The sequence below is a fragment of the Bubalus bubalis genome, chromosome 7, assembly GCF_019923935.1.
Source record: "Bubalus bubalis isolate 160015118507 breed Murrah chromosome 7, NDDB_SH_1, whole genome shotgun sequence".
Lineage (NCBI taxonomy): Eukaryota > Metazoa > Chordata > Mammalia > Artiodactyla > Bovidae > Bubalus > Bubalus bubalis.
Window position 1 is genome coordinate 34,402,360 of NC_059163.1, and position 14,123 is coordinate 34,416,482.

A 14,123-nucleotide genomic window follows, 5' to 3' on the forward strand; every position below is an offset into this window, starting at 1 on the left:
TCTTTTTCAGCACCACAGTTCGAAGCATCAATTCCTCTGACGCTCAGCCATTTTTATTGTCCAGCTCTCACATCCATACTTAACTACTAGAAAAACCATGGCTTTGACTATACAGACCTTTGTCAGCGAAGTAATGTCTTTGCTTTTTAATATCCTGTCTAGGTTTGTCATAGCCTTTCTTCCAAGGAGCAAGCATCTTTTAATTTCATATCTAATTTAAAATTTTCCAGTAGCTCCATTAAAAAAGAGAAAAAGATGAAATTAATTTTGACAATATATTTTATGTACTCCACTATGTCCAAACATCACTTCAACATTTAATCTATAAGGAAATTATCAAAAAGCTATTTTACATCTTTTCCCTCATTACCATGTTCAATCCATTGTGTGCTTTGTACTTCCAGCACACTTCGATTTGGGTGATAAATTTTCAGCAGATAATATAAAGAGTTGTTCTGGCAAACCAGTGAAGTTGTGTTTAGCTAAAACCTATTTTACCCTGCTTTGGTTTATAAGTTAAAATGAATTAAAATTTGCATTTCTCTGATAATGAGTGATGTTGAGTATCTTTTCATGTATTTGTTAGCCATCTGTATGTCTTCTTTGGAGAAATGTCTGTTTAGTTCTTAGGTCCATTTTTTGATTGGGTCACTTATCTTTCTGGAATTGAGCTGCAGGAGTTGCTTGTATATTTTCGAGATTAAAATTCTTTGTCAGTTGCTTCATTTGCTATTGTTTTCTCCCATTCTGAAGGGTGTCTTTTCACCTTGCTTATAGTTTCCTTCATTGTGCAAAAGCTTTTAAGTTTAGGTCCCATTTGTTTATTTTTGCTTTATAGCATTGAAACATGTATATTATCATATATGAAATAGATTGCCAGTCCAGGTTCAATGCATGAGACAGGGTGCTCAGGGCTGGTGCACTGGGATGACAGGGCTGGTGCACTGGGATGACCCTGAAGGATGGGATGTGGAGGGAGGGTCAGAATGGGGAGCACATGTACACCGTTGGCTGACTCATGTGAATGTATGGCAAAAACCACCACGATATTGTAAAGTAATTAGCCTCCAATTAAAAAAAAAAAAAAAACTAAGGAAAAAGGAATTAAAATTAAATAAAATTAAAAGTTCAATTTTTTAGTCGCACAAGCCACATTTCAACTGTTTATTGGCCACGCATGCCTAGTGGGTAATGGTATTGGACTTCCCAAGGCTAGAAAGATGTGATACAAGGAAGTAAGTGTCCAGAGCACAGGAGCTTGAGCCTTCATCTGCCTGGTCTTATTAAAAGCCTTAGCTTCCCCCTTGTCTCTGCTCTATTTTTCCTACTCTTGGGCCTAAAAAAGAGGACAATAAGCTATTGCTTCTTGACAACCAACTGGGTCAATCATATATTGGAAGAGATGGCAAGGAAAGTTGAATTTTATGTTGATATTTGTTGCTCAGAGCAGACTTCCTGCTTTGAGAGGACCTCCGTGGAGGGCAGAAGCAGGGATATTAACAATGGGTGCCAGCATAATGATCACATGTAATCCTATAATCTTCACTGTGTTTGGAGGGCTACAACTCAGGCAGGGCCACCATAAATGAAATCAGTCTAGGAATGAACCCAAGAGAGAATATTATTGTGACTGATTTTGCTCTTGGGAGGTCAGGTTCAGCTGCAGTGGGTGGTGACTGTGAAGCTGGGAGTTCTTGCAAAGCAGGGCAGATTTACTGATTGCAGTAGCGGTGAAATAGATACACCTGTGTGAGGGAGCCTTCTCTAACCCTGTGACAAAGGAATGCAAACATGTCAAAAATACAGTCCCTGTATCTTCTATTTATGGGTAGTCTAGTTGAGGAGATAAGACACAAGAAGAGGGAGGTTTTAATTATATATGAGATAAAAGTGCACGACAGTATTAGAAAAATCATAAACTAGAAAACGATGAATTACCAAATTAATGATATTAGTAGTAAGGGATGTTGGAGGTCACATGAAAGGAGACTGTTATGAACTGGGTTCATCTGAGAAGGCAGTCAAACCTGAATTCTTTCTTGAAGGATTTTTTTTTCCCCTCAGAGTAAGAGTATAGATTGAATAGAAGTTCTAGGTCAGAACAATGTAGGATTTGTTTGCTAGTATGGAGAATTCAGAAGTGAATTGTTGGAGCCAAAAGTGTGAATAGGTCTGTTCAAGATGCCTTTTTCTCTAGACAATGGACAGCTTTTGAATGTTTGAATAACTATCAAAAAAATTGATTTTATAGGAATGTAACTGTTAGAATGACACACTGGTAACAGAATTTTATAGTTTCCTGAGGTATTTGAATTTATGATTTAACAAAATCCTTATTAATAACTGTGTGAGAAAGTCAGGCAGGTGTAATTATCTTCTTTTTACAGAAAAAGATGCTAAGAGTCACAATTAAGTTAGTTGCTCAAAGTCACATGGCTAGAGAGTGGTGGAGGGGACTAGAATCCAGGTACCTTCACATTCAATCTAGGGTTTAATATCTCTAATATATGTCAGTATATCTTCTAGGGGTGTGTGCCTGATAAGTCATTTCAGTTGTGTTTGACTCTTTGCACCCCTGAGGACTGTAGCCCAGCAGGCTCCTCTGTCCATGGGATTCTCCAGGCAAGAATACTGGGGTGGGTTGCCATGCCCTTCTCTAGGGGATCTTCCCAACCTAGGAATAAAACCCACGTCTCTTATGTCTCCTGCATTGGCAGGTGGGTTCTTTACCACTAGTGCCACCTGGTAATCCCAACTTTTAGAGGTAGAGCTTCTTAAAAATGATGAAATATCCCTGGAGATTCATGTACTTTTTTGATCTACTGAGTAGGTCTATTGAAAGCGATTGCTTGATTTGGACTATCCCCAGGCAATATTATCAATAAGTGAAGCTGGCCATCGGTGTTTTCAGTTCCTTCAATTTTTCAACCACACTAAGCCCAAATTTGTCTTGTCTCAATAATATAAGCAGAGTGGTTAGGGCCTCCTATTGCTGGGGCAAAACTCCTACCTCCTGACCATTTTGTGGACTTAAAATGTATCTATTTCATGTCTCATTTTTTCTGGAAGTGCCCAGAAATTTCTAGCAGAGGGTGGTTAACAGTTAATTGGTATTAACTTCTGCTAGTAGTTTAATGAACTCATTTATTGCTTTCCTTTATAATAATGCTAAAACTCTTCAAATGTTAAGGGGAGGATTTTATCATTTCACAAAGTTTTGAGGTATAAGTCAGTAGAAATATTTTTATCCCTCTTCCTGCTCAGGGTGGTCTCCTTTCTTTCCCACAAGTACCCCATTTTATACCACTTAGGAAAGTGAAAGTGGAAGTCACTCGGTCATGTCCAACTCTTTGTGACCCCATGGACTGTACAGTCCATGAAATTCTCTAGGCCAGAATACTGGAGTGGGTAGCCTTTCCCTTCTCTAGGGGATCTTCTCAAACCAGGGATCAAGCCCAGGTCTCCCACATTGCAGGCAGATTCTTTACCAGCTGAGCCACAAGGGAAGTCTCATACCACTTATTAGTTCTGATCAAATGCCAGCCTGTGTCCAGGCTCCATTCAAGCAGCTTTTCACCCATTAGTTTCTCACCTCTAACTACCCTGCATGTTAGCTGTGACAGCTGCTCCAGGATCTTCTCAGCCTAATTGTTTAAATTTGGGCTTCCCTAGTGGCTCAGAGGTTAAAGCATCTGCCTGCAATGTGGGAGACCTGGGTTCGATCCCTGGGTTGGGAAGATCCCCTGGAGAAGGAAATGGCAACCCACTCCAGTATTCTTGCCTGGAGAATCCCATGGATGGAGGAGCCTGGTGGGCTACAGTCCACAGGGTTGCAAAGAGTCAGACACGACTGAGCGACTGACACTTTTCACTTCACTTTTTCATATCCAATTGTTTAAATTTAGAGGGCTACAATCCAGTTTTCAATTCTTTTTATTTTTGGCTGTGCTGGGTCTTCGTTTCCTTGCACGGGCTTTCTCTAGTTGTGGAGAGCGGTGGCTACTCTAGTTTTATGCAAGCTTCTCATTTCATTTCAATGGCTTCTTTTGTTGTGGAACACGGGTTCTAGAGTACTCGGGTTTCAATAGTTGCTGCACATAGTCACGGTGGTTGCGACTTGTTGGTTCTAGGGGGCACAGGGACTCGTTAGTTGTGGCTCTCGGGCCCTAGAGTGGGCAGGCTTCAGTAGTTGTGGCTCACAGGCTCTAGAGCATGGGCTCAGTAGTTGTGGCACACAGGCTCAGTTGCCTCTTGGCATGTGGAATCTTCCCAGACCGGGATCAAACCCATGTACCCTGTATTGGCAGGCAGATTCTTATCCACTGTGCCACTAGAGATGTCCCAGTTTTCAATTCTTACTACCAATTTCTATGACTATATCCAGAGCTTCCCTGGAGTCTCAGACTGTAAGGAATCTGCTTGCAATTCTGCTTGCAATTATTTGATTGAAACCCTGGGTTCAATCCCAGGTTTGGAAGATCCCTTGAAACAGGAAATGGTTACTCACTCCAGTATTCTTACCTGGAGAATTCCATGGACAGAGGGGCTGGCAGGCTCCATCCTTGGGGTTGCAAAGAGTTGGACACGACTGAGCGACTAACACTTTTCACTTCACTTTTTCATATCCAAAGCAGCCATATTCTCATATGGCCTGATCTGCTGCTCTTGAAGTTTTCTTTCTCATGGACAATATCCTTTCATGATAGATACAATGTCTTCCAACTAAAAAAATTACTACCAACATTCATTATTCTTCAGTGTCACTGCTGGTGAACTGGTATTTTCTGCTAAAAGCTAAGTTCATCCATGTCAATGCTTCTTGACTAGTAAAGTTGGCCACCCTCTGAGATCTCATCAGTGGTTTTACTTTTACTGAAGGTTTACCATTGAAGCTCCCTGTTACTCCTCTTTTCTTTTTGTCTCATTCCATTGGTGGATACAAGTCAATGTGCGAGGTTCTTGCTTGAAGGTTATAATTCTGCCAAGACAATCAAGAATAGATTGATACTTTGAATAATAAATTCTTTTTATTTCAGAAGTAGCAGAATATTATTCCAGATGTGTTTTGTTTGAAACACAAGGCATTATTTATTTATTTAAAAAATTAGCCAACACTAAAGACATTAGGTGAATTCACATAACCCTATAGATTTTTCCTCTTAAAAAAGTTTGTATATTTGGCTACATTGGGCTCACATTCCCACATGGTAACTTCTGACCAGAATTGAGTATTAGTTATCCTCTTTCTCTGATTTACCAAAGCTTCCATTACGCATACAATATATGCATTGCCAGTTATGTGTGGTCTGCTTCACCCATTAGTATTTCTGCGACTTCTCTGTTACTTATTAGCAGGGAGTCTTGGAAATTATTTTACTTTTTGTAATTCAGTTAGTATCTCTAATACAATGCCTGGCATGTAGAAAGTATGTTATTTGAAAAGTGGTTTTACTAACCCCACCACTCTAGCTATTGTTACTGTTTGTGTGGTATCACTATTACTATTCTCTACATCCTCCAGATCCTCAATAGAGGAGTGTTACCCTATAATCCTCAATGCTCTCAGTTCCTGAGGGGAGGGGAAACACCAGGTTATTAAATCTTGCTGAGCCAGCAGGGCTATTAGCCTGACCATCTTTGAAGCTGTAGTTAATGCCCTGTGCTGACCTTTAGATGCTTATCCTTACCTTGAAATGGTCACTTAAAACTATAGTGTCTCGTCTTAATTGGTGCAAAGATTATCTTTGATCTTGTGGGGGGCCATATATTGTACCCTGATCCTCCTTCAGGACTGAAGGACTTTTTCTTCAGCTTCTGGGAGTGCTGCTTTCTGATAGATCTCTGCTGGGAATGGTCCTCAGCTAAAGAGAGCTGCCTTGATCAAATAAATGACCCCCCTTCACAGGGGCAACTTATATCCACATCAAGTTCTAGAAAGAGCAAAGGCCTCACTCCCTCTCCCCACTGGGGATGATTTCTAAGGGCCATCTTAGCTTTAGAGCTTCCATGAGGCCTTGGTTGAGAATGTACTGTAACCCAGCCTCTTCCTTTCCTTCCCCTCCAAGTGTTAATATCTAGAGCACTCCCAGCAAATCCTGTCTTGGAGCCTACTCTCCAGGAAACCTGAGCAACTGCAACTGTTTACACTTAGGAGTCCTAATTAAATGTGTGGATTACTCTAGATTTTGCACATTCGGAATGTGCATATAATCTAGAGAGTTGAACAATATTCTGTGGTTGAAATAATTCCATGGTGATTGTAGGAAGAGGACAGAACACTAACATGTATATGAGATGAGTCAAACTAGAGCTAGAAATGATGGTTTCTAAGTAAATGAGATTATAAAATAGTATTTTTTTACAGAACAAATACATCTATGAAGTAGTTCTGTGTTGAATTTATTCTGGTTTATGTGTTTATAAAATTCTATTATTATAATAACAAAAGAGTAGTAACTTTTAAAACATAAGTTGAACTTTTCATGTGTATATTTGAATCTTTTATTAACACTTACAGGGAATTCTGTCCTGGGTATTTTGCTCCCTGACATTTACACTGAATATGTTTTCCAGAAAATACAGTGATAAAAAGAGATAAAAAAAGCTTGCTCTCTTTCCCTCTTCTTGCTGTATTAGAACACAGTGAAATGTTTTTCACCATATTTAAATCTTTCATTGCCAACTTACTTTATATGAAGAAATTGTTTTTTGCTTGAAAAATTAGAACTTTTAAAATTCAAAATGGAAACTATATGATTTAATAGGATTTTAGTTACTTAATAAAAAAGAGGGTATTAGATACAATAATATCTCTCTTAATAGGAGATAATGAGCAACATGGTAGACTTTGTTAGCAAAATTTCATTAGTGTAGTATTATTAGTTTTGTGAGAAGGGAATACTCCACTTATTTGAATAACACCAAGGTTGTATTTCCTGGAAATCTGGGCTTTATTGCAAATGTCATTATTTGAAATAATTAGCCATACAAAAATGTTGCAAATGGGAATTAAGTTCCAAGAGAACCTCATTTTTATTATATCATAAAATAAAATTTTACTTTCTCATTCGCTGTGGCAATGACCTCACCCTCACTCTCTCTTCAAACCTCAAATTCCATCTCCTCTTCTTTTATTCAGAAAGAAAACTAACCAATCTCTTCTCCAACAAATTTCCAAAACATACCTGGATGTGAACCCACACCTTGACATTCCTCATGTTGGGTTCAACGGCTTCTCTCTGTCATTGTATGTGGGCAATCTCTCTGGCCAGGCACAGCATTTCATCAGCTTCTGCCTACTTAAGGGCTCTGCTCTAGTGGTTATTCTCCCTCTCTCTCCTTAACCAGTTATTCCTCTCCTGAATAATTCTGATAGCATACAAATTTGTGATTATCCTCCCTTGACCCATTGTCCTTCAGCTGTTGCCGTATCTCTTTGAAAGCAAGGCTCAAAGAGTTCTCTACTTGCTTTCTTCATTTTTTCCATTTCCAATTCTCTGTTTAACCCATTCCAACTAGTCTCTACTGAAACTCCACTAAAAATGAATGTAACAGTCAGTTTCCATCTGGTTGTCAGTGATCTATTTTCTGTCCTTGTCCTACTTAAAATATGTTTCTTTTATTGAATACACAGAGCCACACTCTCTGGGTTTTTTTTTTTTTTTTTTTTCCTGCAGCTCTGCCAGCCTTTCCTCAATCTCCTCATTGACTATTCATCCTGGGACCAGTCTCTAAATGTGCAATGGCAGAGTTTAGTTTTTGCTCTCTTCTTTCTCCAGACCTTCTTTTAGGTGAGCTCATTCAGTTGTGTGCATGCATTGTTAAGTTGCTTCAGTCATGTTGGACTCTTTTAGACCCTACAGACCATAGACCACCAGACTCCGCTGTCTATAGGATTCTCCAGCCAAGAATATTGGAGTGGGTTGCCATGCTTTCCTCCAGGGGATCTTCCTGACCCAGGGATCAAACCCTGGTCTCATGCGTCTCCTGGAGTGACAGGCAGATTCTTTACCACTGCGAGACCTGGGAAGACCAATTATAATGCATACAGAATTATTAACAGTTGAACAAATTCTGAGTTCTCATTATTTGCATATCAAATTTTTACAAACATATGTGTTCAATTGTTAATATTTCTACTTAAATTATAATGATGATATTTAATGGTTCTATATAGTAGTTCTGTAACTATGTAAAAGTAGACCATCATATTTTTGTAATTAAAATATTTTAATTAAACAGTTTATCTCTTTAAGTTCAATATAATTGTGAAATCTGTGTATTTTTCAAGTACTTCTTTGGGCTGTGCATATTAAATTGTTTTAGTCATGTTTGTCTCTTTGCAACCCCATGGACTGTAGCCTGCCAGTCTCCTCTGTCCATTGGATTTTGCAGACAAGAATACTGGAGTGGGTTGCTATCCTCTCCTCCAGGGGATCTTCCTGACTCAGGAACTTCCCGTGACTCCTGTGGCTTCTGCATTGCAGGTGGATTCTTTATGGCTGAACCACCAGGGAAGCACAAGTACTTCATTAGTAAAATGCAAATATTTTGAAGTTTGCATTTGGAATTGCTTGCATATGTTATATTGATAAAATAAGTAGGCACATTAAAGGTTAAATATTCTGTGTTGAGTTTAGGTATGGAGCTTACCTGTCTTTTGTTCAAACATTTTTGCCTTTGGCTTTTCAAAAACCATTTCTGAAAGAGTTATCCAGTGACAGTAATTTAAAACAAAACAAAAGACAAAGATCCCTCATTCACTATCTCAGATCTTCCTTCTTCCTATGTCTGTGGTTCTTTTCTATGCATTCATTGAAGTGACTTTAAAAAAAATAGTTGTTTGGTTTACCAGCCTCCTCTGGATTTCAGATGTAAAAAACAGTTACGTTTTCTGGACACTTACCTGCAGACAGGAGGAGGTGTGAGGCGTTTCAGTGATGTTCTAATGGTCATGGAGGCAAATGCATATCATTTATCTGGGGATAAATGTCATCATCTTTGTTCTCTAAGATCATATTCACTGTGCAAAATCTTGATTTTTAAAAGGAATGGAGGAGATAGAAAGTAAGGTATTAATTGAACTCCTTTTTTGAGACTTAGTTATGTCTTTATGAAATTTCATGTCACTTGTTCTCCCACTTATAATTATTAGGCACTCAGAAGTGACACTCAGATAACATCCCAAACAGTATTTGCATGGTGATAGCAGAAACAAAAGCCCAACATTTAACTAATAATTGTCTTATTAAAGGTCATATTCTTTGATTGAAATGTACCTGAAATGGACAGTCCAGAGACTCCAGGACTTCAGAGTTTCAAAACTAAAATACTCTTCTAAAAGAAGAATCAGCCACTAGCCCTATGCTGTGCATACTAAGTCACTTCAGTTATGTCTGACTCTTTTTGACCCTATGGACTGTAGGCCACCTGGCTTCTCTGCACATGGGATTCACCAAGTGAGAATATTGGAGTGGGTTGCCATGTCCTGCTCCAGGGGATCTTCCCAACACAGGGATTGAACCTGAGTCTCCTGCATTGCAGGTGGATTCTTTACCGTTGAGCCACCAGGGAAGCCCCACTAGCTCTATGTTAGATACATTTTCTGTTACAGAAGAATGTCTATTTTCTATTCATTCCATATTTTCTTCAAGATTCTCTTTCAGGAACAGAGGCCCCAAACAAAGTTAAATTGTGGTTCATCTGGCTTTTGGACTGTGAAAAAAATCCTCTTTCTGAACTCCGACCTAATTCTGCTATTGCTGCTTATTTTATGGTATTGTTTGAGAGATGTACTGGCTTCCCTGGTGGCTCAGATGGTTAAGATTCTGCCTGCAGTGCAGGAGATCTGGGTTTGATCCTTGGGTTGAGAAGATCCTCTGGAGAAGGGAATGAATACCCCCTCCAGTATTCTGGTCTGGAGAATTCCATGGACAGAGGAGTCTGGCAAGCTATAGTCCATGGGGTCACAAAGAGTCTGACACTACTGAACAACTTTCACTAGCTGTACAAAGTAAAAACTGAAATATCCTCATTGCTGCAAAAAGAGAGAACAAATAGCTCCAGAAAAATATGCATAGGTTTCTTATTTGCAATTGGGCAAATCTAACTGCTTTGAAGGCTGTCAGAATCATGTTACCATTCAGTTGACTAGCTCCAGTGGTGGTTACTGATTGCTCAATTGACCATATAAGGCTAAGGAAAGGTTGATGACACTTTCTGTATCTGATTCTCAGAGCTAAATATGTGTGATCATCTTTTCTTAAGCTGAGATTAAAAAAAAAAATCTAAGCTTCAGGTAGCATCTGCCAGATTGTTTTGTTTATTATGATAATCTTTTAATAACATGGATAAAATCATTGTTTTATTCCCTGTAGTTTTATATTTTACAAAGATTTATTTTATTTTTAGCTGTGCTGGGTCTTTGGTGCTGTGCACAGGTTTTCTCTACTTACAGCAAGCAGGATCTTGCAGTGCGAGAGCTTCTCATTGTGGTGACTTCTGGCGGAACTCAGGCTCCAGGCACATGGGCTTCAGTAGTTGTGAGCCATGGGCTCAGTTGTCTGAGGCAAGTGGAATCTTCCTAGACCATGTTCTCTGCACTGGCAGGCAGATCCTTTACCTATAGACCACTGGCAAGCCTCTCCATCTAGTTTTAAAGTGATAAAATTCTGAGGCATAAAGAAAAAGCATGAAACAAGTCATAGGATGTATAGATTTATCTGCCATCTTTCAGTTGTTTTGGGATGATGTTCAAAAGTTTTCATAAATTATTGCCCCATTTCTCCCTTTGAATTCAGTTGGAAGCTGGTCTAAAAACAATGGTCAACTTATGTGGATAAAAAGGAATTTATGGATCATTTGAGGATATAATACTTCCCCTTTCCCCATTATCTTGTTTATTAGTTGATCCTAATTGATTAATGCTCCCTGAACAATCTCAGGCAATTACCAGGTAGTAATATTTCACAGTTATATATATAGTTCTTACCAGAAGCCTTAGAATTGCAACAATTACTATTTTAATCACAGGATTGCATTGGGAGATAAGAATTCTTGGTTGTATTATTTTCTCCACTAAGCTTACTTAGTGATACCAGGCTAGTCACTTTGGCTCTGTTTTCTTCATTTGTAAACCAGGGATAATGCCACATGCCTACTCACCAAGCATGTGGTGAGGATTAATTAGATAAGTATCAGCAGAGCTCTCTGAACTCCTTAGGACTGAGGTGTTTATTCATCCGAGGTATTATTATCATTATTATCATGCCATTTCACTTGGGTCATAAATAAAACCCATAGCTGTTAAAGATGGAAAAGGTTTTGTTGGCTTGCCAAATCCCACCCCACAACCTCTCTTAAGTAGCAGGGCAAGATGGAGTGAGTCCCTTGACAGACAAGGTATAATGGATTAAACTGATACTTCACTTGATCATAGCCAAAAGGTTTGTGTTAATGAGCTTAATAGTATTTACTGGGTGGGTGTCCAGAACAGCTGTCCCTTTTTTATTGCAGGTGCAAGAGCCAAAGCCAAAGCCAGTCTGGATTTAGAAAATCCAATTACTTCTCAGGATTTGCTCCCTTCCGAGATAGCACTTATCATAATCATTAGTTGATAATAGACACCCTGTTAAGTTGATACTAGCTCCCGGTAACCAGATTCAGGGGTCCATTTTCTTTCTTAAAAAAACTATTTTAACTTTATGTAATAAGGCTTATCAGACATGCATTACATGTAGAGTGAGAGTTTGGCTTTGATTATGATAACACCAAACAACTCATTTCAGATTTTCTTGATTTGATAACACCCCTATAAGAATTGCATTTTAATTGTTTCTGAGCTCACAATGATATTTCTTGATTAATTTTTTTTTTTGTCTGTAGGAGCAAAAAGGGAATTCAGAGGACATCCTAATTAAAAATGAAAATGGATCATCACACACGTAGCTTATTATGAAATGTAAAACCCCATGAAAAATGAATATAATCTTTCTCAAGCAGTGTAAGCTGTGCGTGTATTTTAATAATCCAGAACACCTGGATATTTCACAGCCAAATAGAAAGCAGAGATGTAAGGTGAAAGTGACCTTGTAATAAGGAAGAATTCACGTATGGAAGGAGGATGCCTGAATGAGCAGACTAACTGGTGACTGAAATTAGAAAACCCTTCCAATCAGTGCAAGGTAAAAAAAGCATATATTGGCAGCATGACTGAAATGACATTGATGGCCAGTAGCTCTTAGAATGCTCACACACAGAGGCAAGCTGATTAAGGCAACTCTTTTAAATAATTTATTTCCTAATTGTTTATTTTTTGCAGGGAACAAAGCAGGAAGAGAAAGTTTATTGCTTTGGGAATGTGCAAATACCATTTTATGCCCTGTTTTAGCTAATTTACATTTTCTGTCATTAGCCACTTTCTTTTCTTCTCTAGGTGACATAGCCTTGCTTTAGTGAATTTGCCTGACTAGGCAAACATTTTATCCATAAAAATACATTAGTGTTCCTAGTTAAAAACCTCCTTGCCCATTTGTTATATTTTGCTAATTGACTTAGCTTATTGTAATTTTCACAAGGCATTTTCAGTACATTATTATTTCATTGTACATATTCAGTACATTAGAAGACTTTCCATATCTAAATCTTGGTGTTCCAAAACTTTATATTTAAAATAATACCATTTTCCTAGGCAGTCTGACTCTTGAATTTCCTTTTTTCTTTTCCTTCTCCTTGCCTTGACCTCTAACTCTGTAATTTCCATGGTTATGGAGATTGTATATCCCAGGCTTTCAAGAGCTGTCCCAATTTTTCCTAGCAGTTTCATGAGTCACTGAAATGTCCTAAGCATCCAAATAACATTTGCTGTACTTCCTGTGCCATCACAAAGCTGTACAAAATTCATGAATCAAGTGTATACTGATTTGGTTTACAAGCAAAATGTAGTCTGCCTGAGTAAGGCATGAATTTGAAAACTTAAGAAAATTCACCTACTTGTAGGTTGTGAATGTCTTACTTCAGCCAGTGAGTATGTTTTTAGCAATATAAAATAAATTTTATATTCTGTAATAAACTATAATGGAAAATAACATAAAAAAGAATGTATATAACTGAATCACTTTGCTATACAGCAGAAATTAACACAGCATTGTAAATCAACTGCACTTCAATTTAAAAAAAAAATTGAAAAACGCTAATAAAAGAATAAGTTTTGTATATAACTATCTTGAATTAGGCCTTTAAAATGCTGTATGTTGGTGTGACCCAGTTTTCCATCCTTCCAATAATTAATTCTGTTAATTTTTATTGTATTTGCAGACTATAATTCATTTCTTGGCCACGGAGTCAGTTCCAAGTTCCTAGAATAAAGAGATTAAGATATGAGCTGAACAGTCTATGACTTGATAGTCCATATTTTAACAGTTATCTCAAAAATGATTTTACAAAAAACCCCCAAAATACAAAAAAAACAAACAAACCAGTAAGAAAATTTTGAAAGAGAGTATTATTCAATTTACATTCTCTCTCCCCCACGCCCTTTTTTTTTTTTTTTAACAGAGTCAGAGTCATTAAAAAACCCATATTCAGCATTTTTCTATAATTTTTTATATGAAGAGTCTAATAATAATCATGCTTATTGTCCCTCATTTCATCAGATTTTTTAATCTGATATCAAGAGAGAATTATTTAGTCAATGAAGTGCAAATATCAAAAAGTCTAAGCATAGAAGAAACTCTTTCTCAGTGGAATTTACTGAGAGAAGGTAGAAAAGTGTAGAGATTAGTTGTGGTTTGGGGAATAGGGATCTCTATCCTTCTACTCATTTCTGCCTCCCACCCCTGCCCTGACTTTGTTCTCTATTGAGCAAACAGGGTTTTATTTTTAGGACTCCAGGTAAATGGAAGACACACTGTTAACAGATGAGAACTTGGCCAACTTTGATCTTATGTCTTTAATAAACTTTTGTTGAACTGCTTCCATGTGCCAGTAGTTGTGTTCTTTTTGAGGACAATTTGTGAAGAAGACTACTTCCAAGATGATAGAAATGTTCTACATTTTTTAATGCCTGGCAGCTGAGACTGGAAAATTAACATATTTTTTTCCAGTCCTATCTATGATATTCTCTT

General features: G+C 37.9%; 1 long non-coding RNA gene across 2 annotated transcripts; it reads right to left on the minus strand.

Moving 5' to 3' along the window:
* Positions 1 to 4,655: 4,655 nt before the first annotated feature.
* Positions 4,656 to 11,384, minus strand: LOC123334550. Of its 2 annotated transcripts, none has more exons than XR_006552569.2 (5): positions 11,164 to 11,384; positions 10,455 to 10,670; positions 8,906 to 9,033; positions 5,688 to 8,022; positions 4,656 to 4,978 (listed from the first exon to the last, which is right to left on the minus strand). It is a non-coding gene; the product is annotated as an uncharacterized LOC123334550 (long non-coding RNA). The 2 variants fall into 2 exon arrangements; XR_006552570.2 differs by lacking the exon at positions 11,164 to 11,384 and adding an exon at positions 10,991 to 11,148.
* Between the last annotated feature and the right edge of the window lie 2,739 nt (positions 11,385 to 14,123).